Here is a 14,972-nt window from a genome sequence, read left to right as displayed (position 1 = left end):
GCCTATCAAATGGGTCTAGGCAGTTTCTTTATTAATAAGAAATCACTCCCACATCAAAAATCTATCTAGTAGTTAATGATTGTATTAGAGATTATGAAGTAATTCATACCCTTATAAAGGTTTAATGATTTGCAATAAGAAAATACAAAGTTTTTGATGGCTCAGTCTACCTGTGAATGTAAAGCTAAGGGAAATTGGCTTTTGTAGCTAGTGTTTTGTTTGGTTTAAAAACTTTGAAAACTAGCTGCTTTGTCCTTGTGAGATGCTCAGTACCTCTCTGACACAAGTTCACTGAGCATGTGAATGGGATTTCTGGAGCAATTCCCTGTGCACAGTTTGGACTAGCATGCTGCCTTCCGGAAGGAGGAACAGTAGGGGGATGATGATGAGGGACCAATGAAGAACCAGATAAAGGAATGAGATGATCACCTTTAAATGGTCTGCTTTAGTCTGTGAATACGTCTCACAGATGCCTCCCTTGTCTCAGCTATGCTGGTCTATTTTGAAATGAGCCAACAATAAACCTTGAAACCCCAAATTATTTGAGTCAAGACTGAACAGAGAAGCTAAATGTTCTCTTACAGCAAAATTATCCTAGAATTTTAAACTATAAAATGAAGAACTACCTAGCATAAAATAAAAAAATGACAAACTATCCACATAACCAATAACATGATAAAGGGAATAATGATTAGATCAAGTGAATAACTATTTATAAAAAGAAGATCACCAAGCCAGGCAGCAGTGGCACATGCCTTTAATCCCAGCCCTTTGAAGGCAGAAGCAAGCAGATCTCTGAGTTCGAGACTCAGGATAATGTTGGAAATTCTCAATGGTCCAGCAGGCAAGAAATAAACAAACAAATAATAAAACAAACAAACAAATTTAAAAAAACAAAGACAGCTTGATTGCAAAATAATTAAAATATCTTCATCAGGAGAGTTACCATCTTAACAGTCCTATGAAATACCCAAAAAGTCGGCAGAAATAATAAGTGAACTTGGCAGAGGTGTAAATCAAAACTCAGTTGCATTTCTTTGGATTAGGAACAACCAGAAACTTAATTTTGAAAACAATGTCATTTATAATAGTGTTCTCTCTCTCAAAAAAAAAAATACTCAAAACTTGCTGGCTAAAGACATTATTGGACGAAATGGAAGAAGACATGGGCAGAAACATTCCCCTGTTCATGGACAGAAAGGCTAGCCATTTTCATGATCCCATCCTTCCAAGGCTTACCTCTAGACCAAGGTTTCTAGTTCTGACAGGATTCTACAGAAAATGACAAGCAAAGCATGGTGATACATTTAATTCCAGTACTAGGTGGCAGAGGAAGGCAGAATTCTGAGTTCAAGGCCAGCCAAGGGTGCAATAGTACATAGTAAGATCTTATGCCTGAAGAAGAAAACAGGAGAGAACAAAGAAGAGGAGGGAGAGGAGGAGGAAGGAAGGAACCAGAGATAGATAACAGGCAAGTATTCTGAGGGTCTGCAGGAGTAAGGCCCAATGAACCAGCCATGAAAGTGGAACGGAAGCAAAGGAGGAAACATGGGCTACAAAACCAAAGTGATCCCCACAATCAAATGAAGAGGACATTTTGAACAGAGATAGATTTAATGACATTTGGTGTTAGAGAGAGCAAAGTCTAAGAGAAGGCCTGTGGTTTGACTTCAGCAGTAAACAGCCCCATGATGGTGTGGAAACAGTGTTTGCTTCTCAGCTGTGATAAAGACAGACGCCTGATTTGGGGGTGAGGGGAATGCAACTTCAGAAAATGAGGCAGTCAGCGTAGATTTCCTACAGCTGTCATTCGGCAAAAACATGTGCCGTGTCAGCCAGTTCCCGAGCCTTTCTTCCATATTCTACCTAACAGGTACAACAAGCATCTCCCAGGTCACTAAAGGATGTCCCCAGTCTCTCTCATTACAGGGCTCACGCTAGAACCTGAATGTCTCAGAGAGTGTTTACGGATGAGTGGCATTTAAATCAACAATGGGTGCAGAAGACTAGGAAAACACTAGGCAACTTCCGGAACAGCCTGGCCTTGCTCCTTGTTCACTAACTGTGGGCTCGCTGCACGTGGTAGTAAATGCGATCTTCTCCATTCTCTTCCAGCCGCAGGTTGCAGACATATCCCAAGAGAAATATTCTCCTCGGCTTTCTCAGCTCAAGCCTTTCAAAGCACCAGCTTAATTAATGTGTGTCCTGGGTCAGCCTGGGAGGAAAACATGTTGAGCTTTGGAGATTTCGTCTTTAATGCTGAATCCCAGGAAGGAACAAAGTAAATTTGTACCTGTGGATGTAATTGCTTGAGAGGTAAGTCAGCGGAGATGGAAATCGGCTTGCACCAACCTGAGTGCCCTCGCCTACAGAGGGAAAATAATGTTTCAATTAAACAAAGGGATGCTGGATTAGGGAGATCGCTCGGGAGGGTGGTAATGGAATAAAGAGCCTTTCACCTTCAGGTCACTCTTACTAATCTGGTTCAGGGCAGTTCTAGACCATAGTTCTGAGGAGCTGATGGCTCAGCTCAGCCCTTGCTGTCTGCAGCTCTTGATGAACTGGTCTCCCAAGCAACTGTATCAGCCTGAGGTCACTGGAGTTCACTAAGGATTGAAGAGGACTTGAAGCCCCTGTTTGAAAGGGAGGGGCTGGCCGTGAAGGCATGGAGGAGAAGCAAACAATGAAACTGCCACAGGGAAGTGGGGACCAAGACGAGGGTTCATATCGGAAGTGGGATAATAGCGTTTCTATGCATAACTGGGTTGTAGTCACGACTCCCCGAAATTTATAGCGGGTGGCAAGTTAGTGATTAAGGTTTTGATCTTGGTGTATATTCAGAGCCAATGACAAAGTAGGTGGGACATCTGCAGTAGAAGTTAAAAGGTGAGGGCCAGAGCACACTGAGCAAAAATAAGTTATGAAATCACGGGCTACCCATGTTTGAGGATATCCCAAGGTTAATCTTCACACACACCCCAGAGGAGTCCACTATAGAAATGTCTCACATGCTGGATGGGATTTCTACGACAATGGAGGCCTTCCTGCTCTTGACACTCCAGGCATGATGCTCTCACACATCACTTTCCATACTCCATAGGAGTCTAAAGCTTTCCCCAAGGTTCCTGAAAATTTTCAGAGGCTGTGCTCTCCTGGTGATGGTGGGATTTCTTCAGTCAGGCCATTTGTCAGATCACTTACTCCTTCTGGGTTGCCTGCATCCAACAGAGTTGAACCACAGTGAGGACGTAGACCTCCTCCTGCTCTGCAGTGATTGGCGCATCCTGAATGACTGGTCTCTGATAGAGATGCAGCATTCAGAGGGGCAGAGATCTGAGTCACAGATGGGGTTCTTAGGAATGTTGGTGTACCCCAGCACTGAAGGAAGCATGCTGCCCTCCTCGCCCTGCTCTGGACCTCCAGGCTGTCCCTGTCCACCTGTCTCCTTTCTCATTTCTCTTTTTTTGCAGGCTCTCGAAAGAAGCTCCCAAACTCTACCGTCTTCTTATTTCCCTTCTAATTCCTATTTCCAGAAGTCTCTGAGGCCAAGGCATATGATCTCTCAAACTGAAAAACCTCATAACCCTCCAGGTTTTAGAATGTGCTCTATAGAGAAGGAAGTATGAACTTTTGAAAACACGCTTTCCTCCCCCCATTACAATAATATGAAAAAGAACTTCTTAGCAGCCCATGAACAAGAACTTCCCCTCAGATTCAGTTCTCAGGCGTTAAAACAAGATGGACAGATTTGAATAATCAAATACAAACTTTTACAGTGAGTTTTTTTTCCCAAAAGAAGAACTTGGACTAACATTTTGGGGCCCTGATAAAGAATTACAGGCAAAGAAGCAGGGCAAAACTGAAGCCATGTTATAAAAGGGAAGAGTCCCATAGAGATTCTAAAATAGCTTGGCACTTGGTGTGAGAGGGCTCTGCTTGGCTCTCAGGGGCCCTGGAACGTGTTTCTAATGGGGGAGTGGCATATGTTACCTCACTGAAGGATGCAGGGAAACATCCTCAATTGCTGGGAAACCTAGAGACTTTGGAGCAGGCCTCTAGAAGGACAGCTATTCTGTTATATAGTCCCTCACTCTTCTCTTGCCTCTGAGGTGTCAGATACAAATGGAAGTAGCTTACTTATCTAAATCAGGCTCTAAGTGTACAGGGAGAAAGCCTGAATCCCTCAGAGGTAGGTGTAGGCCAGGGGCAGAAGAGGGAGCTGTTTACATCTGTCTACATTGCCCTCCCTTGGGTCCCACCCATTAATGCCTTGTAGATTTATTGGAACAAACATAATTTATGAGTCCTGGGGAGTGACAGTAAGGAGGATGTTTGGGACATCTGTTTAAGTGTTCTGTGCCCTTGAGTTGATGGGAGATGGAAGAGAACAGGGGGAAAATTGACCTATAGATCATCAATATAATCCAGCTGGGTTAAATAAGACAGCTTTTCATTAGCTTTGTATGTTGGAGTAGCTGGGGATATTTTTATTCTGGTAATGAAGAGATAGATATGGCCTCTGGGAGCAGTTCTTGGGAATCATACTTTCTCCAGATGCTCAATTTGGGAATGGGACAGATTAGCTTCAAGGCCAAGAGCAACAAACATTGCCATAAGCACACTGGTCAAATAGCCGAAGTACTTCAAAGGTCTGGAGTCTTGCCACGGGACCCTTGGGATTTTGTCACCATTCTCTATGGCAACCTTCGAGTCCTTTGGATAGCAACAGCCACTGGGTGGTCAGTGTGGCCTTCTCAGGTGGCAGTGAGCCAGAGGTGGTGAGTTCACAGAGTGATACTGCTCTCCAAACTCACTCCATTAGGCCAGAAGACAGCCATTGAGTGATAGAGCTGTCATTTACGTAATAGGCCTCTAGCACTTAGCGGGCAGTCATAACACTCCTCTTGTTCCAGGCTGCCACCCTTACTAGAAAGCACTGGCTGAATAAAAATCATCTGAGAACACTTCTAACTATATAATGAGTCATGAAAACTGGTCTGTCTCTTCAAAGAAATCTTTTACTAATATGTGTTGAAAGAATGTTCTCAGGAGCATGCAAGTTTTAAGTTGGAGTAAAGAAGTCAGAACATCGGAAATGTATCATTTCATAAATACCAATACCATCAACAGAAAGGTACCAAGGGATCACACTGGCAATATCAAAGCAGCCTGGGAATTGTAGGCAGGCCTTGCCTACATCTGTACAGCAAGTCTGCAGAGGAAAGGAGCGTAAGCCCATAGAAGGAGGCATGTAGAGAAAAGCAGGCACTCACAAACCATATCAGTCTAGTGTTAGAAAGGCAGAAGTGATTCAATAGCATCCATAAGCATCGTTTCCTGTCACCGTTTCTAGGCTCTTGTCTTGCATAGGACACTATGAACTCCACAAATGTTCTGGGGAAAGTAAACTGTTTTTGCTAACTTAAGGGGATTATTACTATATTTCAGTAAGATCATTGGTAGCTGAATTGTAAAAGTGAATGGTGCATCCTTAAATCTAGACTTATTAAATGTGTGTGTCATTCCCAGCCATTTTTAATCTAGTTCAAAATCTTAATTTGCTTTTTCAATGGCAAGGAAATGTCTTAGCCTATGTAAAAATCAAACACATACCATTTACACGATATTTTTCCATCTCGATACTTTTATTGAACTTCTAAATGACATTTTTTTTTTGGTTTTTTTGAGACAGGGTTTCTCCATAGCTTTGGAACCTTTCCTAGAACTAGCTCTTGTAGACCAGGCTGGCCTCGAACTCACAGAGATCCACCAGCGTCTGCCTCTCAAGTGCTGGCATTAAAGGCATGCCCTATGACCACCCAGTTCTAAATGACTTCTTAAAGCTTATTTTGTTTAAAGTTGTTTTAGTTTTTCCTTGTTTAATTTCTTAAAATTTAACTGTGATGAGAAGTGAAAACCACAAAAATCATAGGTTGGGTGGAAATGATGGACAGTTGAAGATTCAACAGATAGCATTTGTTTGAAGTCTTCCTCACAAAAGACATTTGAGTTTTTCTATTGCTTCCAGTAGGAAGATAGAGAGCTGGTATGTAATTTATTGTATTGTGGACAAGGCATAATCCAGACCTGATGATGGCACTTTTCCTCAATGTCAATTCTCCATAAATGCTCCCCTGATATGAGAAACTGGCATACTGAATTGTTTGCTGTGGTTGTTTCGTTTTTTTTTTTTTAAATTGAAGATTGATATGTGATCGGCATTTGGCTTGATTGGATTGCCAGATACTGTAAATGCTGGAACAGTCATTATAGCAGTGGATATCCAGCAAATCAGATGGTCCTCTGCCCAAGTCCATCAGACTCCACTGTTCACCAGAGGCCCAGGGAAAGAGCACTTTTATTTAATGGTTGGAAACGAGTTCCTGTTTCATGACTTAGGATAAGCATTTAGTCCTCTGTATCCACAGAGGATTGGTTTTAACCTCTCGAGGCAAATTTCATAGATGTTCAAGTCTCTTGTATAAGATTGCATTTGCATATATCACATCTTCCCATGGGCTTTAAACCATCTCTAGATTCCTTATCATATCTAATAGGATGTAAATGATATGTAAATACTCGTTATATTGCATTGCTCAAGGCACAGTGACAAAAAAAAAGAGTAGGTTCAGTGAGGATGCAGTTTTAAAAAAAATATTTTGGACCTGCTCTTTGTTGAGTCTGGGGATGTGGGTCTAATGGGCTGTTTTATTCCCTGGAAAATTTGGAGTTGTCAGTAAGAGTAGGGGGCTGAGTTTCAGAAGCTCAGCATTCAGCCTGGCTCTCCCAGCAGCTGCTCATGCTATGCTGTGTCTGGGAAAGCCACCTCTCCATGACTTACACCATCCTACCATCAGTCAGAGATGGGGAACACTAATGCCTGGGAGTGGGAACTTTCTGTTTGGGGTCCATGACTTGTCAAAAAAGGTGATTGGCAGCCAGAACCACCCCGGGTGTCACTCTGTTTCTCAATTTTGCCACCTTCAAATCTATCCTTGACTATGTGTGAACACTCCATTTTGAAGTTTCAGGCTTTTAGGACCTCTTGCATTAATATATCATCAGCATTGTCCTTGTGATGTATTCACACAATACATCATCACAGGCCTGTCAGAGTTTTGATTTATGACTCTAAAATGTGTTGTGGTACAGCAAGGCATCGGGGACCTTCTTGGCTGAACACGTGTTTATTTTTATATGTAAGGGCTTTGAGAGTAAGCGTCAGAGCACTTCTCAAGGAAAGGCTTGGAGAAGACATTGAAACAAGGCTCCATTTCAAAACACTGGAGGGGCCAGCAGCACAGTCACACTTAAGATATAATGGTTTCTATTTCCCTGGACCACGTTAAGTACAGAATCAAACCTCCATAGTCCAAGTGGCTTGGCTCTCACTGGAAGAATCGGGCATTTTCATATATTGTTAGCTTTCTGTTCAGAATTCACCTAAGAGTTAAGTATATGAGGTCCAGTAGGGAAGGTATTTTTTATTGGCTCTTTCTTACTGCCAAAAGCAATAAGAATAGTAGTATATTTTATGAAAGTAATAAAGGGGATTATTCAGAGAAAATTTTCTTGCATGGTGGCTAGATGCTGCACTTTCCGGACTCCTTTTCTGAACACCACATTCTTTCAGAATGCCCTCAACAAAGTATTAGGCAATGCATGCCTAGCACTGAACACAGTGCAAGACTACAACCATCTTTGAAAAAGGAGGATGAAAGATGTAAGGAGAGAATTGAGACAAGGTGAAAAGTAATGTTAGGAAAGGTGGTGTGGAGGGGGAGGGAGTGGACTCGGCAGGAAAGGCAGGGAAAGGTGAACTATGGGGCAAAGCCAAGAGAACATTAGAAAGGAATGACAAGCAACATCTAACAGTTCCTCAGCTCCAGGGTGACAGCTCTTCCCAGAATACATTTCCCCTCGCTTGATCGCCAGAGCAGTTTCTTAAGATTCAGAACCGCATTAAGTCAGGAGTCAGCTATCTTAAGCCAATCCAGGCTGTGCCAGTCCTCACTGCCCGGTCCACTCCTATTTTTCAATTTTTCTCGCTGGCCGCATTATCACTTCCATTAACAACAAAATCTGCAATGGCCAGAAAGACAGAGAGTGTCTTTGGCCAAGGGTTCTCTATTTCTGGATCCAAAATCCTGGGGCCAAGATCCAAAACTTAGAAGGTCAGAGCCAATGTTGCTTTAAGCGTATCTGTACACTGTGACACACTTTTTCTTACTGAAAAAAAAAATGAAGAGTTTAATATAATTATCAAGGGTTGCTTCTTTCGGTCTTAATTCATTCTCATGTCTGGGGAGCCGGAAATGGAACTAGCAAAGAATTTGCTAACATGAGAGGCAGGGACTTTGCCAAGAGTTTTCTAATCTGTAGGTTTATTTTTTTTTCTTTTTTGTCTCTATATAAAGGGAGTTTGCAAACTGGTTCAAATTAACCAGGTCAAGTTGTATATTTTATTAACTTCAAAACATTTTTTTTTATACTTTTCGCATTAAAATAAGAAGTCAGTGGAGTTAGACAGGGCGCTGGGGATAAAGGGATGTTGTCTGCTCAGTGAAAGTTACGAGGGGGCCTGTGTCAGCTGCGTCGTTTTCACTTTCTGGCTCGGGCTAGAAGCAGCTGCAACACATCTACGCTAGCTCAAGTCTTTTATGACTTTAGTAACTTCTTTTTCAAAATACGTTTTACTGATTTTTCTAAGGATCTGGCCACAGACTGTTCCATCGAGAAAAAAAGAACACGTTCAAACAGAGTGAGCCACATTCACTGGCACAACTTTGTTGTTAGTTTCTACTTTTTCTGTTGGTTTACAGAACTATCCAGAAAAAAAAATATTAAAATTACTGTTTTGTTCACATGTAAAAACATAAAACATGCCCCTAGCAATGCTAAAACATGCATGGGCAGCCCATTATACTGGGGTTTATGGTCTCAGTTGATGAGGATGACTGACCAGGTCTCTTCCTCAAGGAACATGTTCCGCTGAGACAGGAACTCAGATCTCTGGATTCAGAGTCCAGAGCATTAACCATTACACCACGGGAACTGGTGCTTTGTCCACATGTATAAGACTTTAAATTAGCCCGTGTGCTTGAAATCCATCAGTTGTGCCCCTACTGTTTCCAAGGTAACATCCAAACTCCCTGGCATGAATTCAGCACATTTTAAAATGAATAAGCCCGTCTTTATACCCATATCTCCCAACATGTGCTTACCCCTTAAACCTAAAACCTTCACTGTGTTGATCTCTTGACCATCCACAACCAGGCTAGCCTCACTCTGGCCCGAGTCCTTGTGAACAGGCCAGATTGCTTATTTCTTTCTCTTCTCGTCTTCCATGCATTTTGCTTATCTCATTTTTGGTCTTCTATGTCTCTCACCGAGGCTGTCTCCTTTGAGATGCTTTCTTCATCGCCTCTAGACAGACACTCTCCACTGACCTGATGCAATGCCAAAGTAAAACTCATCCAAATGACCACTCTTTTCACAGACCTGACCGTTTTCCTAGAGTTACTTCGGTGGGCTGTAAGGTAAATCCCTAGTCAAACAACTGGCCGCGGAAGGAGGCTGTCGTTCTCAGTTACTTCTCTCCCTGTCTTGTGTAGTACCTAGAACGTTCAACCTTCATGTCAGTATACGCTGAATCAATAAGCATCAACATGTTTAAATAACCCATGTCGTGCTCAAGCCCTGTAATAAAACTCACATTTTAAGTCGCATGCTTTTGTAATTGCATTGTTATTTTAAATTCTTCATATATGAACAAGATCCTTGCCACCTGAAGCATCTGGGTCATTTATGATCTTGCATAGACTGGGTTTTCATAGTTCTCATTGACTTTAATCACAGACATGCTAACTCCTAGAGACTCTAAGAAACTCCTGTACTCCTGTCACCATCTTCTCTGAATTCTATTAGAAAAGCAGAACAGTTTCTCCCTGCTATCTAGACCAACTATCTCTTTAACGCTTTCTTCTTCTGTTGACGTAGGATGGTAGGAGGACAAATAACCAGAACTTTCAGTTCAACAGAATGTTCATCATGGCTCCTGGCAGGAGCACTCTACCTCTCTGGAACCAAAACTCCTAGGCCAATAGAGCACGAGACCATGGGAACAGTAAACAAAATTTTTCCTAGTGAGTTACTAGGCATGATGGTGAGTGGTACCATTCTCATTCCTAAGCTTTGATTCTGGGATCTGTAAATCCTGGCTAGAGAAATGGCACCAAATATTAGATGTCTACTCAAGAATACATTGCCTCTGGGGAACCGTGACTTACCCAATAGGCGACTGAAAATACCAGAGTCATGAGACAACCACCAAAAGGGAGCTGCTACTGGAGAACAGAGACAGCCTAAGCCTATGCAAGGAGCCATGCATGCTGAAAGTCGCAGCTCTGCAAAGGAGCTGGGCATGCTGGAAGTTGCAGCGCTGCAGAGAAACTGTACATGCTGAAAGTCATAGCATGGCAAAGGTAGGAATATGTGAACCCCTAAAAGCTATGTCATGAGCCCCCTATGGTAGACATGGCGCTTCATAATTTGGTGTTTTCTTATTTATTTATTTATTTATTTATTTATTTAAAGATTTCTGTCTCTTCCCTGCCACCGCCTCCCATTTCCCTCCCCCTCCCTGAATCAAGTCCCACTACAATTAATTTGGTGTTTTCTGCTGGATCCTGCTTTGCTTTGATGCGAGTCTTCCAAATGATGTCCAGCTCTGTTTTCCTTTTAGGATAAGAACGAACTATCTTGTGCCATTGTATATTGTAAGTGTGCCATTCGGTTTTTATCCTGTAAAAGGGCACAGTTAAGAGACTTCAGAATTTTTAAAGTATGGGGACTCTTAGAGATGAATTATGTCTTACATTAGTAGATAACCACGGGACTTTAGAGACAAGAAGTGACGTGCTTGTGTGTCAGGCTGACAAGGTGAAGTTGTGACGGTGAGTTTTAATTGTTCACACAACCTCAAGTCACCTGGGATCAGAATCTCAATGAGGGATATTTTTAGATCTCATTAGCCCCGTGCCTATCTGTAGGGAATTCTCTTGATTGCTTTAATTAATTGATATGGAAGGCACCTGAGTTTGGGCCCTGAACTGTGTAAGGGTGGAGAAACTGAGGTTTGGAATAAGTATACATGTATGCATTTTGTTCTGCTGTGAATAGGTTGTGACCAACTGTTTTCATTTACTGCCCCCTTGACTTCTATGAAGCACTGTAACCGGAATTGTGGGCTTCCTTCCCTAGTTTGCTTTTTTAAGATACCTTATTGCAGCAACCAAAATGAAATTAGGAAAACAGATCATATTTTTGCACTTATCCCCAAGTCAACTAGGTACCAGGAGAATAACCGAATATCTCTAGAAGGGTCCTGGAGTTCTCATAAGTCACCTGTCCATTGATCAGAAAGGTCCTGGAAATCTCACTGGCTGGATTCTAACTAGTATGTGTTCTATAGAAATAGAGTCAACACAGCAAAACAATCATCCTCTGTGCTTCTAAGGGAAGTCACATGGTTAGCAAGCTCCAGATCTATGTCATTAGAGGGGGCAGCTGGTAAAGAGAAAACTAAAGGACTCATGAGGCTTCTCCGGAGTCCCTACGAGTAACCACTAAGAAGTCTTAGCTTGCCTTAGTAGTTCTGTGGAACTGTGCTGTGCAGCCAGAGAGAACACTGTCACAAACAGGTGCCTATACAAAGATGGCTTTCCTGGCTCTCCCTTTCTCAGGTCATTGATTGGCATCGCGTTACTTTTGCCTGTATGCAGTATTAACCTTGTAAAATTGGTGTCTTCTGGGATACATGACAGCTTCAAAGTAAATTCTTAATGATCCATACAACTCCTTTAGAAAAACCAAAGCCTTCTCTCTAGGCAACAGAGAGTGTAAGAAGGGCGTCCATTAGTCTGTCTTAGGAAGGGGTGTTATCCCTCAGTAGCGTAGGGAGTCTATGAAGGTTGATCTTCACCCTTCAGTTCTCCTTAAAAATGTTTGAGTTTGTAACTCTCAGGGAGGAGTGGTGGAAGGGGGGTAGATGCCAGAAGAAAACCATCCAGACTTGAGAGAAGACCAGTGCTATGTAAATAGCACATAAGAGGTCAGAATTTTTTATCCAGCTCACTGGGTCACTTCTACACTTGGAAGTGTCTTCTTCCTTCCTTCCTTGCTTGCTTTTCTTTCTTAATAAATTGCCTTATTTCTAACAATAAATGAACAAAAGTTAAAAGTAAAAAGGTTGTAAACAAATTTAGGTTCTATCACCTCTGTTGTTAAGCTACATGCATAAAGGCAGAGCATATGACTACCCAAAATGTGAGCTGAGCAAGGAAGACACCTTGGACAGATGAAATTGCATGGGGAAAACCTGTGAGGCCTCAACCCTACACAAAGATCTATAGGCAACTGAATAACTCTAGGCAAAGGAGAAGTGGTCTTTTTCAAGAAATAGCACACCAATAGTCAGTTGGTTGTAAAACTCCAAACATTCAACCCTGAAGGCATACATAAAAGTAACATTATATGCACTCCGCATGTTACATTTAGGAGATATATATATATATATATATCCATATCCAAGTATATATCAATATTTGTGTGCAAAAGGAGTTAAATTAGTTAGATTGTGTTCTTTTAAAATTCTTTTAGTGCTTTTTAAAAATTAATCATCATTGTTTTTAAACTAATTTGCATCTTCTCAGCATGTTTGCCGTGTTGTCTATCAAACAGCACACAGAATTGCCAAAAGTTGGACATATTTTTATAGAGGTCGTCAGAAAGAAATTGAATGAAGTGACTCAGAACTGTAGGTACCTTACAAAATTTTACAGGTCAAAGGCATAAAATTATTTGTTCAGGCTATTATAGGTGGGCTATCCCAAAATTGTGCTAGGCCCTGACTTTCCAAGTTCAGTGTTCTTTCTAGTCAAACAGATGTCTAGAGATCTGCAAGAAGGGCCAGCTAGTGTAGTCAAGAGGTGGTGACAAGAGGACACTGGGCTACTGGGCTTCAGCCAGAATGTGACAATAGTCCTTCACCAGTAAGAAATGGAAAGATGACTCCGACAATAATTCTACGGCTGTTGCCCCAGGTTACATGAATGCAGTACTCAGAAAAGCTGATCTTTCCCTGGGGAAAATCGGAAATATTTTGTGTCAGTTTTGGTCCCTAAATTTCAGGGTATGCTACTGGTATATAATAAGAGGTCAAAGAGGCCTCTGGAGGTCCGATGCTGCACAGAACTGGACACAACTAGACTGGCTGGTTTTGTGTGTCAGCTTGACACAAACTACAGTTATCGGAGAAAGGAGCCTCAGCTGAGAAAATGTCTGAGAATGGGATCCTTCTGTAAGGTATTTTCTCAATTAGTGATCAGTACATGGTGGGTTGTGCCATCCCTGAGCTGGTGGTCCTGGCTTCTATAAGTGATCAATCCAGGGGAAGTAGACCAGTAAGCAGCACCCCTCCATGGCTTCTGCATCAGCTCCTCCCTCCAGGCTCCTGCCCTGTTTGAGCTCCTATGCTGACTTCCTTTGGTGATGAACAACAACATGGAAATATAAGCTGAATAAACCCTTTCCACCCCAGCTTGCTTTTCGGTCATGGTGTTTTATCTCAGTAATAGAAACCCTAACTAAGACAACTAAAAACAGAGTGTTCTAAAGTGTTAGCAAGGATGAAAATCCACTAGCCTAATGTTTTAAATCTACCAGAAACAATGTGTACTTGTTATAACTCCATTTGTTATTCTGAACTAGAATTAATAAGAATTATAAACCGTTAAGGTCCATAACCAAATATAAATGAAAATTAATATGGTTAACGAGAAAATAGCACCTAGGTTAATATGGTTAGTACCATTCTGAGATAAGAACCCTGAAATGTATTTGTATATCACTAAGATGCTCCATAGGGAAGCTGAGGGTATTCCCAGTGCATAGCCTTCTGGCAAAGTGAGCAAGCCTTACTCCACCCTGGGGAACTGTGATGATTGGTGAAAGTAAAGGGAGGGGCGTCACTATCTTCAGTTAACCCAGCAGGCTTCAGTCCTGGTTAACTCAGGGGAAACAAAATAAAAAAATAAAAAATAAAAAATAAAAAAACAAACCACTGGAGAGCTAGAAAGGGACTCATAGGAAGGAGGGGGTTTAACGAGGATGGGAGACAACAGAGAGTTCAGGTAAACATGATCACGGCATTAAACATACTTATAAAACTTCCAAAAAACAAAGTTGATCAATTAAAAGACTTGAACAAGAGGACAGTTAAATCTCTCGCTAATTTTTAGAATCAGTATATCATAACCAGTGCAGGCACTTTGAGTTTATTTGTATAACAGCCACAGATCCTGGCTCCTTTCTCAGGATTTTCCAGTACATTGGAGTGTATATGGTCCAGCTCCATCCTCTGACTGCCAAAAGCATACACTAACCTTTAACCATCTAAACCCACAAACAAGCCTTGCTCTGACTGGGAATCACTCCTATGAATATCAACACAACTGTACTTACAAGTAAATTTAATAATCCAGTTGAACATAAAGTATCTTTTATAAAGCTGAAAAGTGAAACTAAATATTTTTATATATCCCTTTAAATCACAATCAGAATTCCTTCAGTGGTGAGTCCTCACTTGCTTTTAGCAAAAAGCTTGATTGATTCTTAAAGCTAAGCATGTTCATGTTCTTCTTCATTCCTCAAAAATTACATGTCATCTAGCTTACAATAATAAAAAAAGCGGTTTTCTAGTCATTGGTTTCTATAGATATGTCTCTTAAGGTGGTTTTTTAAATATAAGACTATTTTGTTTGCAAATAATTCTCCAAAGTTTATTCATGAATATGGCAAGAAAGCAAACAGAACAAACAACAAAAGCAAAAACTCCACCCAGGGGTTGTGAAAGGCTTTTCAAAAAGGAGCAACGCAGTACCCAGTCCTGAAAGACTGGATGTCTGTGGCGC

The sequence above is a fragment of the Microtus oregoni genome, unplaced genomic scaffold (genome assembly GCF_018167655.1).
Source record: "Microtus oregoni isolate MIOR12 unplaced genomic scaffold, Mior012 000019F_ref0000042, whole genome shotgun sequence".
Classification (NCBI taxonomy): Eukaryota; Metazoa; Chordata; class Mammalia; order Rodentia; family Cricetidae; genus Microtus; species Microtus oregoni.
Note: the sequence above shows the minus strand (reverse complement) of the source record.